A 23740-nucleotide genomic window follows, 5' to 3' on the forward strand; every position below is an offset into this window, starting at 1 on the left:
CTTGAGGCTTGTTGCTGGTTATAGAGTTGGGAGTGGAGTGGAGTGTATTACAACATTTAGACAGAATTAAAATGAAAGTAATAGGAACCTCATTTCAGGATTTTCCCTTGAGAGCAGGTCCTGAATTCAAGGTTATCCACCACTTAAAAACCAGGGCTATTCAAAAAGCTATAAAAATGTCTTCCTTTGCACTCTAGCTATTATTAGACAATGGCTTATCTGTGACATTTTGTTTAATTCTGATAAAGATATTCTATTTTGAATTACTGTAACAATTCCAGTTGAGGAAATATAATTTTGGAAAATAATATTGATACTAATTATTATTAGTCAGCTGGATCATTGAGTTAATATAATCTCATCACTTATTTTCTTAAATATTTCCACAACAGTAAAGCCCATACCTGGCTACTAACCTCAACAAGATTTGCTCTTAAGTAAGAATTAGGTGGCATTGGAATAAATTATATACAATTGTTCCCTTGCCTTTATTTGTGTGCTATAGGCATTCCTAGTAAGGAATGTAGGAGTTCAAAACAAGTCAATAAGTCAAATGTAAATAATATTTTCCAATTATTTCCTGGACTTGTGTGATAAGTTGATCAGCTGTCAATATGAAGGGAGAAAGGAGAAGACAGACTCATTTTATCTTTAGCTGATAGTTGACATTGCTAGAAGATGCCATGCCCACCAATTTTTTCTTTCACACCGTTTGTTTAAAAGGAGGAGGAGGAGGAGGAGCTTCCGGGGCAATGGCGGCCCTTCCTAGAGCTCCGTGAATGATGGGGCTCCCTGGCAGGGATAGCGGGCGCTTTCGGCCCCCACCGGTCATTCTGGGGGGTCTAGAGCTGGTCAGTGGCAATCCTGGCTGACTCTGAGAACAACTGGGACCCGGGGGGAACAGCTGAGACCCGGGAGAATCAGACAGCCAGATGGACAGGAGATCGAGGATTGAGGATTGTGGATGGCGGCTAAGAGGCGAGAACTCTGAACGCTGAACGCTGGGGCTGGGCCGCGGCAGCCGAAAAACTGGAAAAACTGGAAGAGCGGAGGATGAGGTTTGCGTGGCTGCCAGGGCAGCGAGACAGCTAAGGAGCAGAGGAGTGATTCCATGAGGGGAGTGAGTGAGTCGCTGAGGAGGAGAACGAATTACATCTTGTTTGGGGGCGGCGTGTGGGCCCAACCGGCGATGGCGATGATGGCGGCAGCGGCGGAGATGGCGCTGGAACACCGGGCACCATATTTTCTTCCACCTCTCTGACCGCGGTGAGCTGCCTATTTAGGAGACCGGGGGGGGGGGCGGAGAGGAGCTGCGGGGATCGAAGAAGCAAGCCAGGGGGGTCGCCGGAGGTTTGGGCGACCCCCAGAAGATCAACAGGCCAGGAAACTGGCCTTGGCACTTCGCCCATTCCCCAACCCCGCCCCCCCACCCCCCCACCCCCATGGATTTGCGATTTGTGGTTTCTACACACTTTAAGAACTCAAAAAGCACCTTAAGAACTACCTCTGGGCCTCGATGGTGGACTGTTAGACTATTGTGGTTTGGCGATGTAGGCTTCCTCTCTCCTTTTAGTTACCTTTTACATCTATTTACATCTTGGCCTTTTTACATTTATTTACATCTTGGACCTATTGCAAAGAAAACCCTGCCATAGCCATACTCACGGACTGATTAACATCATAATTTATTCTAGGGCTGACATTCTACGACTGCGAGGGTCCCCCCTCTCGCAGATATGCCCCCCTGCCCTGGTGAGGGCCCACCTCGATGAAGGGTTTATTAACCCAGAGAGGTGGAGGAAGCGGGGGATTAGGGGTTTTTTAGCAAAATGTTTTTTAAAATTTTTAAGGGGTTCCTGGGAGGGGGGGAGGGTTATTCAACCTGGGGGTATGGATACAGCCAGGTCAACAGGTGGGATCAGGACGGAGGGGAGTGGAGTGGGGGAGGCGAGAGGATACAGCATTCCTATAGGGGGGATTCCAATAGCGACGGTCGTAGGGAGGGGCGGGCGCGAGGACACCAGAAGAACGCACGGTCGGTTGGGAGACCGGGGCTGTTGGACACGCCCAGTCGCTTGTACCAACCCCCGCAGTCAAAGTGGACAGGATCGGCAGAGCCTGGGCCTTAGGCTGATGTTATGTAACGCGAGGTCCGTGGTTAACAAGGCCCCCCTCATCAGGGACTTGATCTCTGAGGGGGAGCCGGACCTCGCAGGAATAACGGAAACCTGGTTGGGCCCGGAGGGGGGGTTGCCCCTCGGGGAAATGTGCCCTCCAGGTTACCGGGTATTCCATCAGCCACGGGCCCAGGGTAGGGGCGGTGGGGTAGCGATAATCATCCGGGAAGATTTGGCTCCAAGAGAATTCACTGTGTCACAGACATCTGGTTGTGAGGCTCTGGGCGTGAAATGGGGCCCAGGGAGTCAGTTGGGTCTGTTGATAGTATACCTGGCTCCCCGCCATACATCAACGGCCCTGCCCGGACTCCTCGAGCTGATCGCGGAGATGGCGATTGAGACCCCCAAGTTATTAGTGATGGGGGATTTCAATCTGCCGTCGATGGGAGAGGCATCCGAGGCAGTCCGGGAATTCATGGCTTCCATGACAGCCATGGATCTGACTCAAGTAGTTCGGGACCCCACACACGAAAGAGGCCACATACTGGATCTTGTGTTTGTCTCCGACCAGTGGACGAGTGATCTGGGAAGAGGGAATTTAGTCATCATGCCCCTGTCATGGTCAGATCACTCACTTCTCCAACTGGACTTCCCTGGCGCTACTCCCCGCCGCGGGGAGGCGGAACCAGACGGTCCCAGATGGTTCCGCCCCAGGCGTCTGATGGAACCAGATAGGTTCCAGGCGGAGCTTGGGCCACCTCCTGCAGACCTGTCCCGCTCCCGGGCAGAGGACCTGGTGGCCGCGTGGAACAGTGCGGCCGCCGGAGCCTTGGACCGGGTTGCGCCTTTGCGGCCTCTCCGATGGCAATGATCGACCCGGGCCCCCTGGTTTAATGGGGAGCTAAGGGCGATGAAACGCCACAGGAGACGCCTAGAGAACAAGTGGAGATCCTCCCGCTCAGAATCCGATCGAACACAGGTAAGAGCCTACTTAAGGACCTACCTTGTGGCAATAAGGGTGGCCAAACGTCAATATTGTGCCACCCTTATAGCGTCCGCAGAGAACCGCCCTGCCGCCCTGTTTTGGGTGACCCGCTCCCTGCTGTCGCAGGGACAGCGGGACCCCCCATTGCAGGGCAGGGCAGAGGAGTTTGGGGAATACCTGCAGGATAAAATTGATCAGATCCGGAGGGGGTGGACCCACTCCAGTACTCCAGAGGGGGCGTCCGAGGCTAGTCTTGAGATTCCATGCTGGGAGGAGTTTGACCCTGTTGTCACCGAAGATTTGGACAGGTTGCGTGGGCGACTGCGAGCCACCACATGTTTACTGGACCCGTGTCCCTCCTGGTTGGTACTGGCTTCCTGGGAGGGTTCACGAGGCTGGCTACTGGGACTGGTGAACACTTCGTTGGGTGAGGGCCTTTTACCAACCGCCTTGAAAGAGGCGGTGGTGAGACCCCTGCTCAAGAAGCCTTCTCTGGACCCAATGGAGCTAGCAAATTATCGTCCGGTCTCCAACCTTCCTTTTTTAGCGAAGGTTGTTGAGAGTGTGGTGGCTCAGCAGTTCCCGCGCCACCTGGAGGAAGATGATTATCTAGACCCGCGCCAGTCCGGCTTCCGGCCCGGTCACAGCACGGAGACGGCCTTGGTCGCGTTGGTGGATGATCTCTGGAGGGCAAAGGATGGGGGTTGTTCCTCCATCCTTGTCCTTATTAGACCTCTCGGTGGCTTTCGATACCATCGACCATGGTATCCTATTGCGCTGTCTGGAGGGGTTGGGGATCGGGGGCACCGTATTGCGGTGGTTCCGCTCCTACCTCTCTGGCCAGACGCAATGTGTGTTGACAGGGGAGCAGAGGTCGACCCCGAGGCCCCTTACTTGTGGGGTCCCACAGGGGTCGATCCTCTCGCCTCTCCTGTTCAACACATATATGAAACCGCTGGGTGAGATCATCCGTGGTTTTGGGGTGAGATATCATCTGTACGCTGATGACACTCAGCTGCATATTTCCACCCCAAACCACCCCAACGAGGCTGTTGAAGTGATGTCCCGTTGTCTGGAAGCCGTGCGGGTCTGGATGGGTGACAACAGGCTCAGGCTCAACCCCTCCAAGACAGAGTGGCTGTGGCTTCCGGCACCCCGGTACAACCAGCACATTCCATCGCTGGCCATCGGGGATGAACAATTAGCCCCGGTGGAATGGGCACGCAATTTGGGCGTCCTCCTTGATGCCTGGCTGGCTATGGAAGATCATGTGGCAGCCGTGGCGAGGGGGACATTCCACCAGGTTCGCCTGGTGCGCCAATTGCGACCCCTTTTGGACCGGGAGGCCCTGCATACAGTCACTCACGCGCTGGTGACGTCTCGCCTGGACTACTGTAATGCTCTCTACATGGGGCTCCCCTTGAGGTGCACCCGGAGACTGCAGTTGGTCCAGAATGCAGCCGCGTGGGTAATTATGGGGAGATGGAGGTCCTCCCATATAACACCGCTCCTGCGCGAGCTGCACTGGCTTCCTGTGGCCTACCGGGTGCGCTTCAAGGTGTTAGTTACCATCTTCAAAGCGCTCCATGGCATAGAGCCTAGTTACCTGCGGGATCGTGTCCTGCCCCATACATCCCTGCGGCCCATTCGCTCACACAGAGAGGGTCTCCTCCGGGTGCCGTCCTCTAGAGATTGTCAGAGGGCGGTGCCCAGGAGTAGGTCCTTCTCTGTGGCGGGCCCTACCCTTTGGAACGACCTCCCCCCAGACATCAGAACAACAACCGATCTCCGCTCCTTCCGCAGTAAACTGAAGACCCACCTGTTTTGGCTAGCCGGCCTGGCATAACTCGACAACTTTTCCACCCCTAGGTCATATTTAATTGTTAATTTTAGTTTTTAAACTATTAATGTTATTGGGGTTTTAACCTTTTTCAGTATTGTAATTATTTATTTATTTTTTACCTCCTCTGTACGACACTGTACTGACTGTTGCTTGTGTACGTCGCCCCGAGTCCCTGTGGGGAGAGGGGGCGACTAATAAGTTTAAACAAACAAATAAATAAATAAATAAATAAATAAATAAATAAATAAATAAATAAATAAATCTCTGTGAGTTTATTTCCTCACACTTGCCTTTCTATATGTACTGCTCATTTAGATTTCCCTAATCAAAAAACTGTGATCACACAGAGTTTACTATGTTCTTGTTGTAAGGCTTTTGGCACCAGTGGAGAAATAAAATTACGCTAAAAACAATTTATCAGCTTATCATGGGGTGTGAGAATTATTTAAACTCCGGTTTCTTCTGAGTAAAAACAACAGGTCACCCTTTCCTGTCCATCACACATCACGCTATACCTGCAACTAACTAAAGTAAAAGTTTACACTCTCTGGATGATCCCCTTAAGAAGGAAAGGGGGGAAATCCTCTCATCAGTTCTATGAGTGAAAACTTATTTTGATTAGAATAAAATTTAACTACAGCCTATGGAATTATATAAGTATTTTTATAGTCAGTAAGAGATACTAATCAACACAGATAAATACTTTATATTTGAAGATGCATTAGCTATAACTTGGAGCATACAAAACTCAACACATAAACAATTATTGTTCAATTCCCTGCAAGTGAATTGCCATAAAAGAAACATTGTTTCTTTTATGCTGGTAACAAACTTCCTGTATCATGAACACATCCAGGGATTTCATGCCAAAATGCCATTGTGCCAAGACACTCTGTCCCACTTACAAGCAACAGCAACATAAAAAGCACACAATGCTTCTTTCTTTACCATTCAGCATTTGCCTTAGGAATCCTGTTTTCTATTTTCCTCACCTACAAATACACTTTACATAGCTCAGATTGCATTAATTTCTTAATTTATAAATTTTCATTTCCTTTTTGCCTAATCAAAATTGCCCAATATAATTAATATTCTGATAAAACAATGCAAAAAAGACAAAATAGAGAAATAGACTGCTTTATTAGGATAGAATTAATACTATGGACATTAAATTATGTAAAATAGTTTTATACAGATACCAATATCAGAGAAGGAGTAAGAATCTTTGTCAAAAATGAGTATGAGTATATTTTCAGATTTAAGACTGGAAGGTAGCACTGATAAAACCATCAAGGTTACTGTAAACTTTGAACCAAACCTGGCAGCAGCTGTTTTTCTATTCCTCAGTTGCCACACAGAGAAGAAAGGGGGGGAAGGAGGTTGAAATACCTTACTTGAAATAACAGAGAGCTTTCTTGTGAGAACAAAGGTCATCTCTACTGGTAACAGATAAGGTAAGGGAAGGAGTGCTTGGAGAGCCCGCCAATTAACTTAATTGGCCAACATGACCTGTGATACTTGGGGGATGGGGTTATTTTCTATTTTAATTATACTGAAACTACAGGAAAGAGTTAGAATTGGTTTTCCTTTGAAGCTGTACTCAATAAATAAGGGCTTTGAGGATGATCCTAGTCTCAGAATTCTGATTTACTTGGGACATTAAACCAACTCTCATAACATTGCCTTGAATGTAGGGCACACTTCCAGGGTCTTGAGCCCTGGGTGCCCACCTGATAGCACCAGCTGGACATGGAAGAATCAGGGAAGGCTTGGAGACGGAGAAGATAGGGGAAGCAGTCACCAACCCTAGTGCAGTCCTGGCTGGGGTTGTGCAGCTGACAGGTCAAGCTGGGGAAGGGACCCTCCCCACAGCAGCCAGGCTGAAGATCTGTGTGTAAAGGACAAAAGGCCAGCAGAATGAGAAGATGTTCTAGTGACCCAGGACCTCTCCGAGCAGAGGGAGAAGCCTGGCACAAGGCAGCAGAAGCAGAGTTTCCCCAATATCCCCTCGATCACCCACCACCCAGTTCCCGAGATGCAAAGTAAAGAAACAGCTCAGTGGGATGAGTACAGAGAATGGAGCTACCTGATCATTCTTCACAGCCTGTTGGTCGAGCAGCTGAGGGATAGATTCAAGCACATGGAGATCCAGGGAACCAATACACTAACCTGGGCTGCCTGTAGTGACAGTGGCTTGGGCAGCCCACCACTCCTAATGTGCCATGGCCCGAGCCCCACTGTGGTGGACCAGGAGGCCAGTTCACCACCTCAGTCACCACCAACAGTGAGACAGGGACTGAGATGAAGCCCCCTGTAATAACAACAAGCGGCAAGCCTGAGCCTGGGGTGGAGCCTCCCATGACAGCAACAAGTGGTGAGCCCAGTAGGGCAGCCTCTGGCTCCTCCCAGCTGGGCTGGGTACCCCCGTGGCCCAACTACCCAGGTCCTGTTGGTTCCCCAGCCCTTGGGCATCCCCTCCTCCTCTGCTACCAGTAGACCCGCCACAAATAAAGGTCATGTTTGACAGTGATCTGAAGAAGTTGGCATTCTTCCTCAACTAAGTATGTGCTTATCTAGACCGCTACACCCCAGCCTACCCATTGGACATGGTGATGGTGAATGCTATGGCTGCTAATCTAGAGGGTGAAACCACAGAGTGGGTGACAAGACTCCACAGGGGAGTTGAGAGCCAGATTCGAAGATGAATCCCAAACCTTGCAGGCTGAAGTGGAAATCTTTGACCCAAAGGAGAGGGGCTGACCAGCGAACAAGAGTGTTTGGGAATTCCACAAAGTGGCCAGTAAGCTGAGAGAGTAGCTGGACTGACTGCTGATCTGCCATTTCAAGGTCTGAACTGAGAGCTACTACAAGCTTGCATCTACTGGGGAGTCACTGAGTGGACCTATAATTGGTGCCAGATGGGCATTGCACTGGACCTCGAGCTAAAGCAGTGCAAGAAGCATAGCACATCTGAACCAAAGCCTAAGCAGAGCCAAGAAGGCTGCCAGTTCAGTTGCTGACCCATTGCTACTCCACCAATTGGTCCTCCTTCTGTTCTGTCCAGAGCCCCCATCAACTGCTTCAGATGCAGTCTTCAGGGCCATCGAGCCACTGTGTGCTTGGTGCCTGCACCCAAGTGGAAAGACATCCCAGCCACATCATCTAAGCCAATATAGCTGCTGCAGAAGGGCCAGGAGAAGTCAAGCTTAGCGCACCAGCCCTCAAGGTCTCCTCCTCTTCAAGTGAGGGAGAGGGAACTCTGGACAAGAGAGACCAGCAACCCACCTCCTCTAACAGCAAAGATGAGGGCGAAGGTGACCAATGGTGAAAGATGCCAACTACCCCTTTGCCATTCCCACTAAAATTGTGATGTCAAAGTCAGGATTCCAGGGAGAGGTGGACACCCTAATAGACCCAGGCTATTAGGATCCTAGTTTCAGAGTTCTGATTTGCTTTGGTCCATTAGTCGGAACCTTGACAGTTACATTAAAAATAACAAAGTTCAGAGAATGTCAAAGGTTAAGAGAAGGAAGCTGCATTATTAGAAACAAGAGCTCAAAGTAAAAAGCATAGTGAACCAATAGTGTCTTTATTAAATAATGACTTTGCAGTCTCTATTTGTCTTAACAATCATTTGTCTCAGTAGTGATAAATCTCAAGCAGGACCCCTTTTTTGTTAGTATCTCACTTATTTCAGTTCATACACCCACACACACCATGCTGGTGATGTTGTCCTTCTATATTAATTTCTACCTGTGTTTGTATTATCTGCCTTGAAACGTAATTGCAAGTAACAATTTTTGCTATGGCTCAGAACATATGGAGATCTTAATGTAGGTCTCATAGGTAACAAAAAAAAATCATTTATTACTATTTAGTGAGAATTGCATTCACCCAACTGGATTAGATATTTTCATTAACACAGCAACTATTTTTAATTTAATATACTGTTTAAGTTGGTAAGCATTTCTAAGCCTCATCTATAATATATATCCAGCAGCTCTTGTTGTCAAATAAGATTTTTTTCACATAAAAGCCTAATATATTTTTCATTAAGGCTTTTATGTGTGGAAAAAAATCTCACTTGGCTAGAAGAACTGCTAGATAATATATTGCTTATAAGTCCAAAATTACTCTCAGTGACTCAGCATGCAAGACAGTTTCTAAAAAGCAAATAATTCTCTCTCATAAGCTGTTTCATCAAATTCAACTAGCTCATAAATTCAATGCAAAAAATAGACAGCTAACACAAATTATAGAGTGATATAAGGCAAGTCATTGAAATTCAGGAAAAGGAGCTCATATAGACTCCTTAATATAATAAAACAATTATTATGTATAAATTTATGCTATATAAAGCCTAAATATAACATTAGAGTACCTTGTTTGAGATGGATGGATAAAGAAATTGAATAAAGTACTAAATAATAAAAGTTGGAGACAATTTTCCCCTTAGCCATCAGTTCCTACCTGCATCTATCAAGTCACATTCAGAAAAGAACCTGGGAACCCAGAAACACTATAAGTTACTCTTGAACCTGAGTATGAGCCATGAAAGAGCAGTTGAAGATCTTAGCCTGATTCTGATATGGAGGATTATGATCTTCACAGTTCTTGAGAGGATCCACAGTAGAGGGTTGAGCACAGAAATTAACCAGGTGAAGAAATAAGGCTGTTTAGCTTCATTTGCATTTGGATGGGGAGACAAGGCTAATTAAAGCTACAGCAATTTAAAAGTTCAGTTCTTGCTATCACATATTTGGCAACATTCTTATTGTGAAGAAGCATTTCTCATTCGTGTTTAACGGAATCCTTTGATAATAGCTAGACCAGGGGTCTGCAACAGAGATGGGTTGCCAATTTTTTACTACCGGTTCGGGCACGCTCCTGCATATGCTCCTGTGCGTGCTCCTGCATGCCACTTCTGCACATGCACAGAAGCTTCTGCGCATGTGCAGAAATGTCCGGGTGGATGGGCAGAGACTCCCCTCACTGCTACTATCGATTTGGCCGATCCCGGCTAAACCGGCAGCAACCCACCTCTGGTCTGCAACCTTAAACACTCCAAGAGCCATTTGGACCCGTTTCTCACAGAAAATACCAGGAGCCACAAAACCTGGGTGGGCATGGCCACACACTCCCACCCAGTCACATGATACACACACCTCACTCACACCTACCCAGGTTTTGTGGCTCCCAGTGTTTTCTTTTCTGTAGGAAACATCTCACTCTCTCTCTCTCTCTCTCTCTCTCTCTCTCTCTCTCTCTCTCTCTCTCTCTCTCTCTCTCTCTGTGTGTCTCTCTCTCTCTCTCTCTCTCTCTCTCTCTCTGTCTCTCTCTCTCTCTGTCTCTCTCTCTCTCGTGTGTGTGTGTGTGTATGTGTGTGTAGGCAAGGGTTGGTTTTTGGTTGATGCTGATGTTGTTCTTTCGTCTTCTTTGGGTGTTTTTTACCATATGATTTAAATCCAGAGTCATTTCAGGTTCCCACATAACTGAAGGTCTTTCCTCCCTCTGCTGTGGCTCCTTGTTGGCTGAACCCACCACTGGCTGGCCCCACCCTCACCCTCATCTCCCAGTCACTCTTCACCTCGTTTGAGAAAGTAAAGTCAATGGCAGGGGAAGGAGACTCACTCCATATTCCAGAGCAGGAGTGAAGCGTCCCTGTACTTGCCATATCTCGTGAGCGAAATTGTATATCCAATAAAGTTTTGCTTTTGAAGATGCAAAGTTCCTGAGAGTGTCTACTTCTTTTAGGTTCACTAGTTGGACTGTTGACATTAAACCAGCTCTCATTTCAAACCCCAGTCCAGCCTACTCAGCCACCTCTGAGAGGGAGGTGGCAGGGAAAAAGAAGGATAATGTCCAGCACACAATGGAAAGTGAAGATGGCAGCGAAGGCTAGAGCAGCCCCAATGACACAAGATTAAAAACGCATTATTTTTTTAAAAGGTATTTTTTGAAAACATCAATTTATGTTTTTATTTTACTTTTAATGTGATTGTGTATTTGTTTAATGTAGAGTAAATTAGATATTAAAAACATTATATTATAAAAAATACATTTCTTAAGGGCAAAACACAAATGCATTATGTTAGATACAGTTATACCCTGTATTTAACATACCAACGTACTGTATTAGAGCAAATTGTCAAAAATTATACTAAGCATTAGGTCTAAAACTGATTCAAAACTGAGATAAAGTTCCTTCTTACAAACTTTTGAGATTTTTTTCCATACAATTTTACAAAATTGTACTTTTATACATTCATTCAATCACTCACTCACTCTATACTGCAGATTTTATATTTCCACTGGGCAAATATTGGTAAGATAATTGATGTCTATGGTGTCACTTGAAAGAGAAAAGGAATTTATCTGGAACTTTATTTTTACTTATTTATGTATTTAAATTTTATTGCTCTTTAAGCAGATAATTCTGGGAATTTGGAAAGGGATATGAAGACATTGCAGTGATTTAATAAAATATGCATGTAAAGGCAGAGTATTCAATAAGATTTTATTTTCAACCTATTAATTTATATCATTGGAGTGTACTAAAGAAAAAAAAAGAACAGAATTGAACCAGTGCTTACATTTGAGGCTAATGTAGGAAATGAAAGGATTAGAGCTTTGCAATATTGTAATAGGAAAAATTGTATGACTTGGTAACAACCAGAATTTAGGATGGTTAAAAGGGGGAAAAGATATAAAGCTCAGGACAAAATTCTGTGTTGGATTTGAAACAATAGTAAAATATGTTATGTGGTGGACAGGTAAAATAGGAAGCACTACCCCAAGCTCCTAAACTAGTAGGTATGTAAATATAATGAAATAAAATAAGTAGCATGTAAGAGGAAAGAGAGAGTAAAATGGGCTCCAACATGAAAGAAAGCAAAAACAAAACGTATTCCTGTAGAAATATTCAATGAACATTTATACAGAAAAGAAAGAACAGCTATAAAAGCATTGCATATAAGAGAATTCAAGTTAGAAAAAGCTGTTTACTGTACTAAAAGTGTTCAGAAATTTTAATGAGGAGATATTACTGAACTGCAGGTTATGTAGAGATTAAAAATGAGTTGAATTTATAAGAAAAAGATGTATTTAATAGCTATAAAAGCAACAGGTCAAAAAGTCAAAAATTGACTTTTTTTGACTTTAAAATTGATTAAGTCGAAAGCAAAAATTGCATTACAATAAATTATAATTAAAATTTAGAGAATATTTTATTTTAGAATTATTACTTTAGAAAGTGAAATCTTTATAATATCTATATTATTAAAACTAATTATTTTAAACCCAAGAATATTTAAATGCTGTGATTAGATAGTACATTTCTGACAAGATCAAAAAGCTGTCAGATTCCTAATAAATTTAATATAGCATATGTTTAATAGTATTTTGATACTATTCACTGTTGCACAATGCATTAGCTTTTATTAAACATGTTACAAATGTATATTCAGTTATTATATTGTATATAAACCATTATTCCACAAATCGTAAACATTCAACTACATAGAAAATAATGGATTTTTTATTTTCATAATATCCATCTATTGCTGCTTTTGACTCCAAGTTTCAAAGAGCAATGCATACAAATATACCAAATCCTTATCCCTATGTAGTAATACACTGTTGCATTATAATTATCTAGTTTTTGCCAAAGTATTTCAGTATTAAGAAATTTAGAATGAAATTATATATTTACAGATATGCTTTCTACGTTGTATCATTCCAACCCTTTGCCCATTTGAGAATCTCAAATGCTTTTAACAACAGATGGTGATGGTTTACCTGGTGTGCATACTAAAAGCATGAAAATTAAACAATGTAGTCCATAAGTCCAGGTAACATTAATAGCATTGTAGGTATCGATAATGTGTGGATTATCTTTTGTATCAGCTAAATATACTATGCCCTCTTCCTGTTAGACATCTTCAGTAAAAGATTCAAATTTACTACAAACAGCATTTTAAAAAAAAGAATCAAACAGCTTTCCACGTTATAATCACTCTTCAGATGCCTGCTACAAAAGCAATGCCCCAAATGATCTAGGTTTCACACGCTCTCTTAAAAAGCTGATCACATAAAAAGCTGATCACAGAAATTTGACTGAATTGTCATGTAAGAGGTTAGAAATATTTACCTTAGCTGAAGAATTTCCTTTTGGTTTTTTGTCTATAATAAATATCTTAAATAAATTCTCTGAAAAGCAGATAGCTGCACCCCAAAACTTCGCATATTCTCTTCTGTGGCAGAAAGCAAATTAAAAGAGAAAGACAGAACAGGGATGACTTGAGATTTCAAGCTGTGACCTCAGAGCAAAGCACTGCTGTTATTGTCTCTCAGCCAATCTTCTGAGGAAAAGAAGCTAGGGGCAGGAAACTAGCTCTCTAGATGGCTACATTTTAAAATCAGCTGTTCTGAGCATGGTAAACTCAAGGAATTATCTTCTTTTTAAAAAAGCAGCCCCCACACAGTTCTGGCCTGATTTGACTGCAGTCATTTTCTGCAAAGGTTCATCTCATAATAATGAGATCCATATTATTCAATCTCAAGACTAAAGCAAGGAAATGCATAATGCATACATTAAAATAATCAGGATACTTCCTGCAGATAGCATTGCAGTCCATAATGGAAATATATTGATTGGATTACTAAAATAATCAACAAGAAGCACTGACTCACTGCAGCAAACAGTTAGTCCAGCCTACATTAGAGGCAGATCTAAGTTTTTCCTCCCTGCAGCACTGAATTTTAATGCCAACATGCATGGCATGATGCAGCTAAATTTCTTCCTACATCTTTATTTTATATACTGCCCTTACTTTTGGATGAAAAAAATACATTGCCAATTACTCCCTTTTCCTTATTCTAATATGTATTATCAGCCCTGCTAGATTATTTAAACTCAATTCTATCAAATAAAGCAGGGCTGTCAAACTCTTGGCTGTGGGCCAGATGCGTTATGTGCTGGCCATGCCCACGCCTGGTTTAGCAAATGGAAAAAAAGTCCTAATACGTCATGTGATGACACTGTGATGACATGAGTTTGACACTTCTGAAATAAAGATTTTCTCCTGCCATGGAATATATTTTACTAAGATCAGAAAACAAAAATAACAAGCATTAGATTTTGTTTGCTACTTGAATCATTTTATATATATTATAATTTGTATTGCTACACTGGAATAAAGAAGTACATTAAATGTCTTGAAAATTACAACACTTAAAATTAAATAATATTAATTTCAATTTCCTTAATTAAATTGACAGCAATTAATGAGAGTTAGCTATAGCCAATTAATCTACTCGTAGTATTCCTAGCTACTTCCTATTTTCATAAAAATGAATTTTATAAAATGGGATACAAATCAAATAAATTATAAAATAGGAATAATTTTAGAACATAGATTCTAAATACAATTTTTAAAAGTTACAACTTTTCAAATGGAAATTCATGTTTCCAAAAAAATATCCTGGATAAATGAGGACACAAACATAAATATTTGCTTCTCTTTAACATTGAATCCAACATAACAATAAATAAAAGGGAGGGTGGAGAAAAATGTTTGCAGAAATATCACAAGATGTTCTAATAATATTAAAAACAGAATCCATTCTAATCTTCAAAATTACATTAGGTTCATTGTGACAAAAAAGTTTAATGTCAACTTGTTCCAATAAATGTTTTTAATAATAAAATATTTGAATGAACAATTCAAGAACTCTGTCAACAAATCTCTATAACTACATTATATTATATTAATAGCCATGAATTTTGTAAAATGTGAATAAATATCTGTTAAAATTATTTTCCAACATTTAGAAGAGCATCCCAAAATACCATTTCCCAACAGGAAACTACTATAGAAAACTGATTTGTAGTGTTTCTAATTCATGAAGAAGAAAAAGCTGCTTTCCAAATAGAAATGAGACTTCTCACCATGATTAAGAATGTCATTTCTAGTGACAAAGTACTAGAATAATTCTGCAGTTAATCAGCATTCTTCACACTTATGTTCTCTTTTTTCCAAAGATTTCTCTTTATGCAAATATTTTTTCAAAGCAAACTCAGATTAACAGAATTGGAAGGGACCTTGTGATCATCTAATCCAACCCCCTGCCTGAACAGGAGACCCTATACCCATGATGGTGAACCTATGGCACGCGTGACACAGGTGGCACGTGGAGCCATATCGGTGGGCACGCGAGCTCAGCTCTGGTGCGTATGCACACACTGCCCAGCTGATTTTCAGTCCTTCTGGGCCCACCAGAAGTCAGGAAACAGGCTGGTTTTGGCCTCTGGTGAGCCTCTGGGGAGTGGGGAAAGCCGTTTTCATCCTCCCCGGGCTCCTAGAAAGGCTCTGGAGCCTAGGGAGAGCAAAAAACGGGCCTTCCGGTCTGACCAGAAGTCAGCAAACAGGCCATTTCTGGCCTCTGGAGAGCGAAAAATGGATCCACCATGCCATCACAAAAGCAAGGGGAGCGCGGGGGGGGGGGGGATTGCATATGCATGCACAGAGGTAGCATGTGCATGCATGGGGGGCACATAGAATTATGGGTGTGGACACCTGCACTCATGACCCCCTCTCTCCCCATTTTTGGAATGTGATGGCAAAAAGGTTAGCTATCACTGCCCTATACCATTTCTGACAAATGGCAGTCCAATCTCTTCTTGAAAGCCTCCAGTGATGAAGCTCCCACAACTCCTGGAGGCAAGCTGTTCCATTGGTTGCTTGCTCTCACTGTCAGAAAATTTCTCCTTATTTATAGGTTGAATCTCTCCTTGATCAGTTTCCATCCTTTAGTCCTTGTCTGGCCTTTAGGTGCCTTGGAAAATAGGGGAGGGGTTGATCCTAACCCTAACTCTCTGTGGCAGCCCCTCAAATATTGGTACACTGCTATCATGTCTCCTCTGGTCCTTCTCTTCACTAGACTAGCCATGCCCAGTTCCTGCAACTGTTCATTGTATGTTTTAGCCTCCATTCCCCTAATCATCTTGGTTGCTCTTCTCTGCACTTTTTCTAGAATCTCGACATCTTTTTTATAGTGTGGTGATCAAAACTGGATGCAGTATTCTAGGTGTGGTCTTACTTTATAGAGTGGTATTAGTACCTCACTTGATGTTGATTGTATCCCTCTGTTAATGCAATTTAGGATTGCATTGCCTTTTTTGGCTGCATTGTGGAAGCTTCAGCACTGGAAGCTTTCAAGAAGAGACTGGACTGCGATTTGTCAAAAATGGTGTAGGATCTGCTGGGTGGGGTGTTGGACTAGATGATCTGCAAGGTCCCTTAAAACTCTGTTAACCTGTATCTGTATTTTCCTGGATATTGATGTTAGTGTAAGGCCTGCCCTCCTCCCCTTTCAAGAAAGCACGAACTCTTGAAGCTTCAGTTTTTTCAAAAGGAAACTTTTATTGAAAGGAAAGTGATTGCAAGGCAAAAGCAAAGCAGGCTCTAAGTTCCCCTTAGGCAATTCTGTTAGGATAAAGGAGTTAGAAACCCCTCCCCTCAGTCTGATGTTTAATAAGCCAAACCACAGGTGTGAAGATGATATTGTGGAAACGGCCGTCCTGGGAAGGAGATAAGGAACTGTTCCCAGGTGCTTCTTTTAGGGGGTTTCAGAACTAAAGCAAAACAGATGGCCCTCCCCCCTTACACATTCCCCAAAGGTAAATCAAAGCACAGGGCAGATAGATGTCAGAACTAAAACTATAAACTAAGGGATTATATGATATGCAGGAAACAGGAAGAGGGCAATAAGCGAATAAAGGGATCCAGCCCCCCACCAACCCACAGCAATGGTAGTATCACAGTAGGGATCTGACATGCTTCCCCCATAGAAAAATGAAAGGTCCACCTATAAAGGAAGCACAAAGAGAGACAATGTAGTTAGGTTTGTCAGAGTACTGCGAGTGGAATTCTTTAGTAATTTTTAGCCACCCATTCATTTTGGGAGAGGGATAAATGCTTCCAGACTACTAAATATTGTGTGGAGCCATGTTGTCTGTGAGAATCTAGTTCCTTGATCTCAAAATGTTTTTCCTCTCAATCATAATAGGGATCAGAGGAACGTCTGCAGGTGACCTTAGAGGCAAGGTAATTTCTGGTTTCAATAGGCTGCAGTGAAACATTGGATGTGTTTCACTGCCTAAGTGTTTTAGGGAGGAGTAATTCCACAGTTACTGGTTTAATGATCCTAGTGATAGGAAAAGGTCCTATGAACTTAGGTTCCAACTTTTTGGAGGGTTGCAAGGACTGTTGGAATTTGGTGGTTAAGTAGACCTTATCACCCATTTTGTTCAGTTCTTTTTTTGGTGGCTTGAGTTTTAAAAGCAGCCCTAGCCTCGCTTAGAGCTAATCTTACTACTAAAATCCATAGAGATCTCTCTCCAGGGTGCTGAAGTCTCACCTACGGATTGTAAGCGTTCAGGGGTTTCTCCCTGCCTTCTTTTCGCTGCTGCACACACAGGGCATCTGGCAACGTAGCTCTCTATGTCTTTCTTGAGAGATGGCCACCAGAATTGTCTTTTTATAGGTGCAGGGTTTTCACAAACCTGAAGTGGCCAGTCAGTTTGGAGTTGTGGCATACCTCTGGCTAGCTGGAACGTATAATTTTCCCCTTACCCAAGCCGGTGCTTTGTAGAATAATTTGACCCCCTCTTCTCTGTGGTAGCCCCTCAAATACTAGAATACTGCTATCATGTCACCCCTAATTCTTCATTTCTTTAGACTAGCCAAACCCAAATCCTACAGCCTTTCTTATATGTTTTAGTCTCCATGCTTCTGGTATCATCTTAGTTGCTCTTCTCTGAACTCTTTCCAAGGTCTCAACACTTTTTTTTACATTATAGTGACCAAAATTGGTTGCAGTATTCCAGGTGTGGTCTTACTAGAGTTTTATAAAGCGGTACTAATACTTCATCTGATCATGATTCTATGCCTCTGTTTATACAACACAGGATTGTATTAGCTTTTTGGACTGCTCCTGCATACTGCTGGCTCATATTCAAGTGATTACTCACTAGTACTCAAAGGTCCCTCTCTCAGTTACTATTTTTGAGCCAGGTCACACCTAATCTGTACCTATACCTTTGATTTTTCCCGCCTAAATGTAAAACTTTACTTTTCTCCATATTAAAATTCATTTTGTTGGATAGGGCCCATTGTTCAAGTCTGTTAAGATCTTTTTTGATCCTGAGCTTGTCTTCTGGGATGTTGGCTATTCCTGCCAGTTTAGTGTCATCTGCAAATTTGATGAGTTCTCCTTCTATTCCCTTATCTAAGTCATTTGTGAAGATATTGAAGAGTACTGGGCCTAAGATGGAGCCTTATGGTACCCTACTACTTACTTCTCTCCATGTGGATGTAGTACCATTAAGGACTACTCATTGAGTATGGTTTGTCAGCCAGCTACAAATCCAACTGGTAATGATGTTGTCTAGTCCACATTTTTCTAGCTTACCAAGAAGTAAGTTGTGGTCTACTTTGTCAAATGCCTTACTGAAATCTAAGTATACTTTGTCCTAGTGGTGGGTTCCTACCAGTTCAGACCGGTTCAGCTGAATCGGTAGTGGTTTGATGGCCTGGGTCACTGGAACCGGCAATGACCCAGGCCTGCCATGCCTCCAAACTGGTTCCCCAGTTGCTGCCGCTGCCACCATTGCCATCTTGTTTTTTCAATTCTGTGCATGCACAGAACAATTTATATTGCAATGCACATCTAGCGTGTGCACGAGTGAACAGGCAGTAGTGCCGGCTGGAACCCACCCCTGCCATGTCCACAGCATTTCACTAGTGTATTAATTTAGTCACTTTAGCAAAGACTGAAAGAAGATTGGTTTGGCATGATCTGTTTTTAACAAACTTGTGCTGGCTACTAGTTGTAGCTTTATTTACTTCTAGTTGTTTGCAGATTTGGTTTTTAAAAAATTATCTTTTCCAGTATCTTCTGAGGTATTAATGCTAGGCTGATTGGTCTGTGGTTTCCTGGGTCTGTTTTTTTTCCTTTTTGAAGATGACAACCACATCCATTTTTTCCCCATCTTCCTGTAGTTAACCAGTGCTCCAGGATTTTTGAAAGATGGTACAATGGTACTGAGATAACATCTGCCAGTTACTTCAGAACTCTGGGATGTAATGTCAGGTCCTGCTAATTTATATTTGTCAAGGTCAGATAGGTGTTCTCTTACTATTTTCTTGCTTATTTTAATTTTTATTTCTAGTTTTTTTATAGTAGTTTTTTTGGTACATTGGGCTACGATTTCTTTTTGCGTGAAGACTGATGCAAAGAATGAGTTTAGCAGCTCTGCTTTCTTCCTGCTGCCTGTTACTATCTTGGCAGCTTCTCTCTTTAGTGGACCTACTATTTCCTTGCATTTTTTTCTTGTTATGTTGAAATAAACTTGTTTTATTATCTTTGCCTTTTGTTGCAAGTCTTTGTTCATTCTGAGCCTTGCTTTCCTGACTTCATCTTTGCATGTTCTGTCTATCTGCTGATTAGTTAGTTATGTGTCCCTCTTTCCATTTTTTATTGTCCTTTTTATCTTTCAGTCTGTCAGAGAGATCTTGGTGCAGCCATGCTAGTTTATTTTTGAATTTCTTGTTTTTCTTTTTCAGTGGTATTGTGCTGGACTGAGCTTTTATGATCACATTTTTCAGAATTTTCCACACTTTTTTTAAAACAAAATTTTATTGGTTTTCAAATATATAGGGGAGGGTAAATAGGTATACAAATTTTTTTGGCAGCTTTTATACTGTTGGTAGAGCTCCCAGCACGATACTCACTTATATAACATTGTACAACAAATTTATAGAAGAAAACTGTAAACCAAATCTTACTCTATATTGTTAGTCTTGTGTTCCTACATGTTTCTCTTTGTCGTTTTCTAATATATCACTAACTGCTATTGTTCCAAATAGTTTTATTTTTGGGATCTGAGCCTTTTCGATATTGCTTCTTCCTCCCTGTCGCCAGAGAGAGCCTCAGTGCCCCCCTCCTTCCCGTCTTGAGTCTTACTGTCTTGTGTTTTACTGTCTCTTTCACTACTCCCACTCAATTCCTCCTCTGAGAGCGGAAAATTCTTTTTAGTGAAGGCCTCCACCTCCTGAACTGTATTGATTCTGATCCTATTTCCCTCCCAGAAGATTAACATCCCCTCTGGTATCAACCATTTAAACCAGATCCCTTTTTCATGCAATTTTTTTGCTAGGGAAGAAAATTTCCTCCTTCTATCTCTTAGTTTTTTCGGGATCTGTTTGAGAATGGTGATCTCTTCATCTTTGTATTTCAATAGTCCCTCCCTTTGGGTCGCAAGTACCTCGTCCCTTGTGGATCTCCTGACAAACTTAACATGTATCTCCCCTGGAACATTGTGTCTTCTAGCATACGCTGAGTTTATCCTATATACTAGATCCATATCCCACCATACTTGTTTTTTGTCTCTCTTAAGATAATCTGCTAAAATTGTACTCATAATATCTTTAAGGTTTTCGTTCTCTGCTTCTGGTAAGTTCTGGAATCTAAGAAAAAAGGACATTCTTTCAAATTCTACTTTTGTGTGAAAATTTTCCATATCTATGTTTCCCTTGCGCATTGTTTTCACTTCTTCCCCCAGCCCCGCCATTCTGTCCTCTAACACCAAAATTCGCTGTGTATTTCCAGCTATATGTTATGTGAGATCTCAGCCGGTTCCTCTTTTTAACTGCCAGTGGGGGTTTAAAAAGAGGAACCGGCTGAGATCTCACATTGCTCCTGGAAGCACCAAGCTAGAAGCACCAAGCCGGAAGCAGCAGCCTGAAGATGATGAATGAGACTTCATCGAAACATTGTGAAGATACTTCCAATTCTACGTGGGAGAAAACCCGAACAACCAAAGACGTACATACAAACACCCGCGAAAACCTCAGAAAACACACACACACACACACACACACACACGTATGTATGTGTGTGTATATATATATATATATATATATATATATATATATATATATATATATATATATATATATATATATATATATATATATATATATATATATATATAATTTTTACATTTAAAACAATGCAATACCACGGAGTCGGAGTGGTCATACATTCACATTATGTACAGCTAGTTTCGACCATTAACAAGTAATCTACTTAATACATTGTCTGTCCTTCTGTTCAATCACAATATATACATTTGTTCCAGTTTTGTCATCTTGTCTTATACCAATCATAAAATCTGTTCCATACTTCAAAATATTCTGATTCCCCTTTATTTTTAAGTTCAAGAGTGAGCCTATCTGCTTCTGCACAAGCCAACACTTTTCTGATTGTATCAAGCTCTGATGGTGTATTTTCTTTTTTCCAATACTGTGCATAGGTTATGCGCGCTGCAGTTAGTATATGTATAATTAAATAAAGTGTATCTTTCTTAAACCCCTCCAGTATTATGCCTAGGAGAAAAGTTTCTGGTTTAAACATAATTTGTTCTCCCACCATTTGTTCTAACCATGATTGAATCATTTTCCAATATTTTTTTGCCTCATTGCACGTCCACCACATATGATAGAAAGTGCCTGGTGTTTTTTTACACTTCCAACAATTTGGGACCAGATTTTTGAACATTTTGGAAAGCCGTGCTGGAGGGAGACAGCTATATGTTCTTTAACCACTCTGAGTTCTTTGATCTCAGCCCTCATTTCATTCTGTTCCTTCATAAGTTCTTTAAACATTTCTGTAACAGATAGATCCTTTGGGTCCTTCCCAGCCACTGCTTTCTGCAACATTGACGATATCTTGGACTGTTGCATCGTGGGGCTTGGGGCAGCAGATGAGGGGGCTGAATGCGCCTTGCCGGTCAGGGGTTTCCTTGCCGCCATTTGTTTAAATTCAGAGATGCAAGTCCTTGCCAAGAAAGGTGGTGTCAGAGGGTTTCGCAGCTACGCTGATCTCCAAAGGAAAACAATCACAAAGGCGCCCAATTTACAGTTCCAAGAGTAAAATACACCAAGATGAATGAGAAGAAAAGTCAGCCAAAGATCAGAAGATCCATACACAGGAGGAGGTCCCAGTTTCCCTTTGGGAGAGTAAACAAACAATCCACTTTTCTTTATTCTCTCTTTGGGAGTAGCTTCAAAGGACAGACTTCATTTGCATAAAGACAAAGAAAGAGGGGCGAGTGCCATCTTGGCCCTCCCTTTTGCAGGGAAAGAAGTCGCCGAAAGTTTTTTATTTTAAAACAATAGTTCAGAGTCGTTTCCAGCAATTGTGAAAGTCATTTTCAATTAAAAGTCAGACAAATCAGTCTTTTATCCCCTCTCTTCCCGAGGGTCCATTTTCAAAGCTGCTTAGTCCGAGGGGGGGAATGGTAACCCCCCCCTCTAATCTCTCTTCAAGAACAGAAACACAAAAAACTCACAAAGTGACTGTTGCTTTTCTCCTAAATCCTCTAAGAGCACCGGTCAGGATCCCCACCTTCAGTCTCCAGCTGCACTTTTCTGACTCTTCTTTTAGCCTCCGGAGCCATCCGACGAGAGGGCGGACAGCGTGAAGCTCCTAGGCGAAGCTGAAAAGCACCCCAGCTGGCTGCCGCCACATGCGGGGTGCCTCGGCTGGCTGCCCTTAGGCAGGAGCCCCCTACAAGGCCTCCTGTGTCCCTTAAGGGACCCACCGGGGAGACGAGCGGCGGACAAACACGTCCGTTGTCGTCTGATCCCAGAAGTGACGTCTGAATTTTCCACACTTCTTGAGTGTTTTCCCCTTTAGGATTTTCATCCATTGACTTGGAGTTTCATACAAATACATAGTTGCTTAAAATTTTAATTCATTAAGTGCAGACTGTCTCTCGGCCTTATATTTTTAACATGAACTTGCTAACTATTCACTTCAATTTAGAAATGTTAAGTATGTTTAAATAAATAAACTAATAGAGATAAATACAAAATGAATAGGAAAGTTAAACCTGCACAGGATAAACCTACTGTACATAATTATATAATGCATTAAGCCAAATTGTAGTTGCATGTTCTGTGTCATCGAAACAGATCATGAATCACATGGTCCAGGATTGACATGGTGTGGATGGACCCAGAAATGGAGAAGGATGTAGAGGAAGTAGAAATAACACCGAACATGTGGGCAGACCATAACCCATTAACCATCAAATTGAAAGGAGAGGCAAAAAGAAAAAAGAGATGGACCATGAATCAGAGGGTAGTGAAAGAAAATAACTATGCTCAATATGTGGAAAAAGAATTAGCATTTTTCCTAAAGGAAAACTGGAATGAGCAGACAACCATTCAAAACCTATGGAATACAACCCTATATTGCCAAGAGAAGAGGAATCTTCCAACCTTACCGGAAACAACAAAGGTAACACTAAATGAGAGAATAACAAGGTTAGAAGTAAAAAGGGCAATCCAAAAACAAAACATAACCCCGGGTCTGGACAGAGTTCCAGCAGAATTCTATAAAGAATTGCAAAAATCATTTGAGAACATATTATTAGAAATGTATAATGAAGTACTAGAATGAGCTAAGACACCAAATCCTGGACGGAGGCACTAATAACATTAATTCCCAAAGATAACACTGAAAAACAAAAGATCCAAAATTATAGACAAATCTCGCTGCTAAATACTGATTATAAATATTTATGACAATAATGGTGGAAAGAATTAAAGATATACTAAACGCAATCATACACCCAGACCAAAATGGATTTCTTTCCAACAGACATATAAAAAACAATATACGAACAATAATGGACAATTTGAATACTATGAGATACACTCAGGA

The 23740-nt window shown here is 42.2% G+C and overlaps 1 protein-coding gene across 3 annotated transcripts in view; it reads right to left on the minus strand.

Annotated features, from left to right (window-relative positions):
• Positions 1-23740, minus strand: part of CNTN1 (contactin 1) — a 410973-nt gene that overhangs the window by 260107 nt on the left and 127126 nt on the right. For 2 of the 3 annotated variants that reach the window (XM_081957448.1, XM_081957446.1), the window contains exon 1: positions 13095-13264. The exons of the other annotated variant lie outside the window; for it this stretch is intronic. The gene's annotated coding sequence lies outside the window, so the exon portion shown is untranslated. Of the gene's footprint in view, positions 1-13094; positions 13265-23740 lie in introns of those variants that run through there. 3 annotated transcript variants of the gene reach the window in all.

Source organism: Natrix helvetica, assembly GCF_964273705.1.
Source record: "Natrix helvetica genome assembly, chromosome: 6".
NCBI lineage: Eukaryota > Metazoa > Chordata > Lepidosauria > Squamata > Natricidae > Natrix > Natrix helvetica.